Source organism: Haemaphysalis longicornis, unplaced genomic scaffold, assembly GCF_048455015.1.
Source record: "Haemaphysalis longicornis isolate Haplotype H1 unplaced genomic scaffold, Haemaphysalis longicornis Haplotype H1 scaffold_11, whole genome shotgun sequence".
NCBI lineage: Eukaryota > Metazoa > Arthropoda > Arachnida > Ixodida > Ixodidae > Haemaphysalis > Haemaphysalis longicornis.
In genome coordinates, this window is record NW_027526214.1 from 122431708 (window position 1) to 122438717 (window position 7010).

Consider the following 7010-nt stretch of genomic DNA (forward strand, 5'->3'; position numbering starts at 1 on the left):
CGGGATTTGAACCACGGTCCTTCTGCACACGAGGCGGGTGTTCTACCTCTACGCCATCGCTGCATCCTAGAAGGGATTTCTAGTCAATAAAAGCATAGCTGGCAACATAGACGAATACTATAGCATTAACGAACGGGCAGCAGGTCTTGTAATTAGGCTCAATAAGAGGTACAAGCTCAAGGTGGTACAGGGCTACGCGCCCACATCCAGCCACGACGACCAAGTAGTGGAACGCTTCTATGAAGATTTGGAATCGGCAATGGCTAAAGTAAAAACACAGTATACCGTAGTTATGGGGGACTTCAATGCTAAAGTAGGCAAGAATCAGGCTGGAGACAAGGCAGTTGGGAACTTTGGTCTGGGCTGTAGAAATAGCAGGGGGGACCTACTAGTTGAGTTTGCAGAACGGAATAACCTCCGCATAATGAATACCTTCTTCTGTAAACGGGAGAGTCGGAAGTGGACCTGGAGGAGCCCGAATGGGGAGCACAAAAATGAAATAGACTTCATATTATGCGATAACCCTGGCGTCGTGCAGGATGTGGAAGTGCTTGGAAGGGTAAGGTGTAGTGACCACCGTATGGTAAGATCTCGAATTAGGCTAGATTTGAGGAGGGACCGCAACAAGCTAGTACGAAAGAAGCCGATAAACGAACTAACAGTAAGACGTAAAGTAGAAGAATTCAGGATCGCGCTGCAGAACCGATATTCCGCCCTTAACGAGGAAGCCGAGCCTACGACCCAGGAAGCCAGCGACAACCTTTCACGCATCATCACGGAGTGTGCAATAGAAGTCGGGGGCACTATGGCCAGACAGGATACTGGTACACTTTCACAGGAGACGAAATATCTAATCAGGAAACGGCAAACCATGAGAATCTCTACCGCAGCTGACAGAATAGAACTAGCCGAGCTCTCGAAGTTAATCAATAAGCGTAAGACAGCTGACATACGGAAGTATAATATGGAGAGGATCGAATACGCTGTAAAGAACGGAGGTAGCCTGAAAGCAGTGAAGAGACGTCTTGGCGTGGGGAAAAATCAGATGTATGCACTTAAAGATAAGCAAGGCAATGTCATCACAAATAGGGATAAAATAGTCACAGTGGCTGAGGAGTTCTATAGGGATCTGTACAGTAGCCGGGACATACAGGATAATGCCGAACGAGACAGCAGTTCAGAGGAGATAGACATCCCACCAGTAACGACCGAAGAAGTAAGGAAGGCTTTGAAAGAAATGAAAGGGGGCAAAGCACCTGGTGAGGATCAGATAACAGCAGACCTCTTGAAGGATGGCGGAGAAATTGTACTTGAAAAACTGGCAAACCTGTATACGCAATGCCTAATGACCGCAATGGTACCGGAATCTTGGAAGAACGCGAACATCATCCTAATCCATAAGAAAGGCGACATGAAGGACTTGAAAAATTACAGGCCGATCAGCTTACTGTCAGTCGTCTACAAGGTATTTACCAAGGTAATCGCTAACCGAATCTCTGCAACCTTAGATTTCAGTCAACCTAAAGAACAAGCAGGGTTCCGTAAAGGTTATTCAACAATGGACCATATTCACACGATCAATCAGGTGATAGAGAAGTGCGCTGAGTATACTGAACCCCTATATGTAGCCTTCATAGATTATGAGAAAGCATTTGACTCGGTCGAAACCCTAGCAGTCATTCAGGCATTACGGAACCAGGGGGTAGATGAGCATTATGTAAGAATACTAGAGGATATCTACAGTGGGTCTACAGCTACCATCATCCTCCATAGGGAGAGCAGTAAAATACCTATAAGGAAGGGTGTCAGACAAGGAGACACAATCTCTCCAATGTTATTCACAGCATGCTTACAAGAAGTATTCAGAACGTTGGATTGGGAACAGGTGGGAGTAAGGGTTAATGGAGAATACCTCAGTAACCTCAGATTTGCTGATGACGTTGCCTTGCTAAGTAACTCGGGGGACGAATTGCAAAGCATGCTTTCCGCACTGGGCGAACAGAGTAGAACCGTGGGCCTGAGAATTAATATGCAGAAAACTAAAGTAATGATCAATAACATCGGGACAGCACAGCAGTTTGAGATAGGTGGCGAAGCAGTGGAAGTGGTAAGCGAATATATCTACTTAGGCCAAGTTGTGACCCCGGATCCCAACCATGAGGCAGAGATAATTAGAAGAATCAGAATGGGGTGGGGTGCATACGGCAGACATTCTCAGATAATGAATAGCAGCCTACCATTGTCGCTGAAGAAGAAAGTGTATGACAGCTGCATCTTACCGGTACTCACCTACGGGGCAGAAACTTGGAGGCTCACTAAGAGGGTTCAACTTAAATTGAGAACGACTCAGCGGGCAATGGAGCGGAAAATGATAGGTGTAACATTAAGGAACAAGAAGAGAGCGGAGTGGGTCAGAGAGCAAACTGGTGTTAAAGACATATTAGTAGAAATTAAGAAGAAGAAATGGACGTGGGCAGGGCATGTAATGCGAAGGCAAGATAACCGCTGGTCATTAAGAGTAACAGAGTGGATCCCTAGAGAAGGCAAGCGTTGCAGGGGGCGGCAGAAAGTTAGATGGGCAGATGAGATCAAGAAGTTTGCGGGGATAAATTGGTCACAGTTGGCACAGGACCGAGGTAATTGGAGAATAATGGGAGAGGCCTTTGCCCTGCAGTGGGCGTAGATAGGCTGGTGATGATGATGATGATGATGACATTCTGCTATCGAATCGAAATAACTCCTAACGAGTATACACACACACGTCCAAAACATGTACTGTGTACAGTTTTATTAAATCAGTAAACAAGTACATAGTTGGCAACAATCGTGCTTTTACCTTGTTGAAAGTTTTCTTATATATATCTATATATATATATATATATATATATATATATATATATAGAGAGAGAGAGAGAGCGAGAGAGAGAGAGCAGTTGAACTTTTGATGATGGTAGAGAACACAAGAACAGAAAACTTTGAACAACGTAAAAGCACGATTGTTGCCAACGTTTCAGCAGAGACTTGCTTTCGTCAGGGCATATCCAAACAAGCTATGCCCATGCAGGTATTTGACATCGGTAAAAAATAAGTCACGCGCAACGAAGAAGGTCCAAAGAAGGTGCCGGTCCTACTGCTTTTGGGCGCGACCCTTGCTTCCCACCAACAGAAGCCAACTGTCTCATGTTTCAATCACCTGAACCTGATTCTTCAAATGGGTGTATATGGGCAGATGTTCACCCTTTGTGTGCATGGGCATATCTTCTTTGGACCTCCTTCGTTCCGCGTGACTGATTGTTTTGCCGATGTCAAACGCGTGCATGTGCATATCTTGTTTCGACCCCTCTTTCACCCATGTTAACATGTGGAAGGGGGATTATATCCTTGATAATTTATTGTCTTCGTTGTTTCTTTTCTTGGTTGAATAATTTTGTATGTTCGCATCGCGTGACTCTGGGTTCTTGTTATCCTGTTACCAATTTTTTTATTTATGTATAGATTAATTTTTTCCCGCTCTCCCACTTCTTTCATTCATTTGCTACCCCCTAACCATGATGCAATTCTACAAACTCTCCCTTCACTTGCCCTGCCCTAGCCTTTGCTACATTTTCTGTATTTATGTAACCCAGAAACCTACCTATTCTGTACTCTGAAGAAAGGAAGTCCTCTTCCTGAAACGTCAGTAAACTTTTAGTTTTTATTTTTACGTCTTTCTCGTGTGTCGCTGTCCCTACTTACGTTATATAAATATGTATATATATATATATATATATATATATATATATATATATATATATAGTAAGGAAATGAGGGGCTCGTTGAGGAAATACAGAAAGATAGGTCGGCAGTCTACAATGCCAAAGGAGGCATAGGGGTGTGGTTAGGCTCTTTTCTTTTTCACTACGGTTAATTAAGTAAACATTTTTTTTAAATATACAGAAGAAAGAAAGAAAGAAAGAAAAACACGCGCCCAGAGTGGGGACCGAACCCACGCCTTTCGATTACATGTCGAATGCCTTACCGATTCGGCTATCTGGGCGACTGTATTCTCCTTCACTTTCTGGGCTAATTATATTTATTATAAGTGTATCTGAATCTTGAGGGTGGTAGCCGGCGCCACTCTGACTACACGGGGAGAAGGGGACCTTCTTTTCAACCCCCGGGGCGTGACTCGAACGTCTACAGCCTGTCATGAGCGGGTTACTGGCGGGAAGCCCTCTTATGCTACCTAGGCATCAAGGCTGCCAGAACCGAGACCCTCGCTAGGATTTCGCAGAATAATATAGTAAGGAAATGAGGGGCTCGTTGAGGAAATACAGAAAGATAGGTCGGCAGTCTACAATGCCAAAGGAGGCAAGGGGTGTGGTTAGGCTCTTTTCTTTTTCACTACGGTTAATTAAGTAAACATTTTTTTTTTATACCTTCTTTTCAACCCGGGGGTTGAAAAGAAGGTCCCCTTTCCCCGTGTAGTCAGAGTGGCGCCGGCTACCACCCTCAAGAGTCAGACACACTTATAATAAATATAATTAGCCCAGAAAGTGAGGGAGAATACAGTCGCCCAGATAGCCGAATTGGTAAGGCATTCGACATGTAATCGAAAGGCGTGGGTTCGGTCCCCACTCTGGGCGCGTGTTTTTCTTTCTTTCTTTCTTTCTTCTGTATATTTTAAAAAAAATGTTTACTTAATTAACCGTAGTGAAAAAGAAAAGAGCCTAACCACACCCCTATGCCTCCTTTGGCATTGTAGACTGCCGACCTATCTTTCTGTATTTCCTCAACGAGCCCATCATTTCCTTACTATATTATTCTGCGAAAGCCTAGCGAGGGTCTCGGTTCTGGCAGCCTTGATGCCTAGGTAGCATAAGAGGGCTTCCCGCCAGTAACCCGCTCATGACAGGCTGTAGACGTTCGAGTCACGCCCCGGGGGTTGAAACGAAGGTCCCCTTCTCCCCGTGTAGTCAGAGTGGCGCCGGCTACCACCCTCAAGAGTCAGATACACTTATAATAAATATAATTAGCCCAGAAAGTGAAGGAGAATACAGTCGCCCAGATAGCCGAATTGGTAAGGCATTCGACATGTAATCGAAAGGCGTGGGTTCGGTCCCCACTCTGGGCGCGTGTTTTTTATTCTTTCTTTATTTCTTCTGTATATTTAAAAAAAATGTTTACTTAATTAACCGTAGTGAAAAAGAAAAGAGCCTAACCACACCCCTATGCCTCCTTTGGCATTCTAGACTGCCGACCTATCTTTATGTATATATATATATATACATATATATATATATAAGGCGTGGGTTCGGTCCCCACTCTGGGCGCGTGTCTTTCTTTCTTTCTTTAATACGTACAATTAACAAATGTTAAATGTTAATTTCACTAACAGCAGTAAAAAGGAGCATAACAAACCCCTATGCCTCCTTTGAGGTTGTAGACTGCCGACCTATCTTTCGGTATTTCGTCAACGAGCCCCCCATTTCCTATCTATATTATTCTGCGAAATCCTAGCCAGGGTCCCGGTTCTGGCAGCCTTTATGCCAAAATAGCATAAGAGAGCTTCCCACCAGTTACCCGCTCATGACAGGCTGTAGACCGTTCGAGTCACGCCACGGGGGGTTGAAAAGAAGGTCCCCTTCTCCCCGTGTAGTCAGAGTGGCGCTGGCTACCTCCCTCAAGCTTCAGATACACTTCCAGTAAATAAATATACCCCAAAGAGTGAAGGAGAGCACAGTCGCCCAGATAGCCGAATTGGTAAGGCATTCGAGATAAAATTGAAAGGCGTGGGTTCGCTCCCCACTCTGGGCGCGTTTTTCTTTCTTTCTTTCTTTCTTCCTTTCATAGGTATACTTAAAAAAAGGTTAACTTCACTAACCGTAGTAAAAAAGAGCCTAACAAACCCCTATGCCTCCTTTGAGGTTGTAGATGTATAAATCTAGAGATAGATAAACTCACAAAGCACGCAGAAATAGTATAAGTAAAGAGTCGGATACACAGCAAGAACAATAACAAACAATGTTTACTTACGTAGCGCAACGGGACTTCCCTTCATCAGACTAAAGTTACATGATTTTACTGTCGCAAACATTTTGAACACATTTCTTATATAGGTTTGCATAAAACTGTGAGAAAGAGCAGAAAATGTTTCGGAAATGGGGAGTGTGCATACAGTCAGGCTACGCCTATGTTACAACATCAACAAACAAACAAGAAAAATAAAAAGGGGGGGGGGGCGAGAGAGAGAAAAAGGGGTCGTGTTAACAATGCAGCGTGCAAGGTTGCACCATGACGGGTCAACGTATGCCGCGCGGGCTGCAAGTTCAGACAATGGGGGAAACTGAACAACTGCGGTTTGAAAAGAAAGGGAAGAGCATATAGTAAGGTATTCAGTGACTGCGGAGACTGGTTCGGGGGAAGCGAAGATGGGTGTGCCCCCCCGCGGGTCAAGAGAATAGATAGGGGGCACAAAAGAGCATTTCACAGAAGCTAGCAATTGAACAGGAAATAGGTAGGGTCACAAAAGGTTAAACATGAATAGATCACAAAGAGTTAAACATTCTTAAGTGGTGGTGGGAACGAGGCCTCCCTCCCCAGGACAAATGGCATTGTTGAGCCGCATTAGGCTAATAAAGCTGCTGTATTAGGAGAGTTTCTGCGAATTCTGATGGCAAACTCGAGGGTAGGAATAATGAACATAGTTATAAAAATTATGAAGCCGCTAATTTTAATCGAGGGATAAGCACGTTAGTTTTCCGTAACTTTCATTAATTCCAAGCGTGGCTGACCCAAACTTATAAATGAGATAAGATTCCCGAACCTCGCGGTCGTGCTGCGTTTTGAAGGCGGATTCTAAAATCGTTGCTTTAAGATGTTCGAATGTATGCCCGGGACTGTTCACATGTCTTGACAGGGGCAAATAAGGGCAGCTTTTTGCATGAGAGCGGTGATTATTGAACCGTATTCGGAAGGCCGTTTCAGTTTGGCCGATATATTGTTGCCTACAAACAGTGCACTCTAGAAGA

The 7010-nt window shown here is 44.3% G+C and overlaps 1 non-coding gene across 1 annotated transcript; it reads left to right on the forward strand.

The window, feature by feature from the left end:
• Nucleotides 1-5724: 5724 nt before the first annotated feature.
• Nucleotides 5725-5796, forward strand: Trnal-uaa (transfer RNA leucine (anticodon UAA)). The gene has a single exon. It is a non-coding gene; the product is annotated as a tRNA-Leu (tRNA).
• The last annotated feature ends 1214 nt before the right edge of the window (nt 5797-7010 follow it).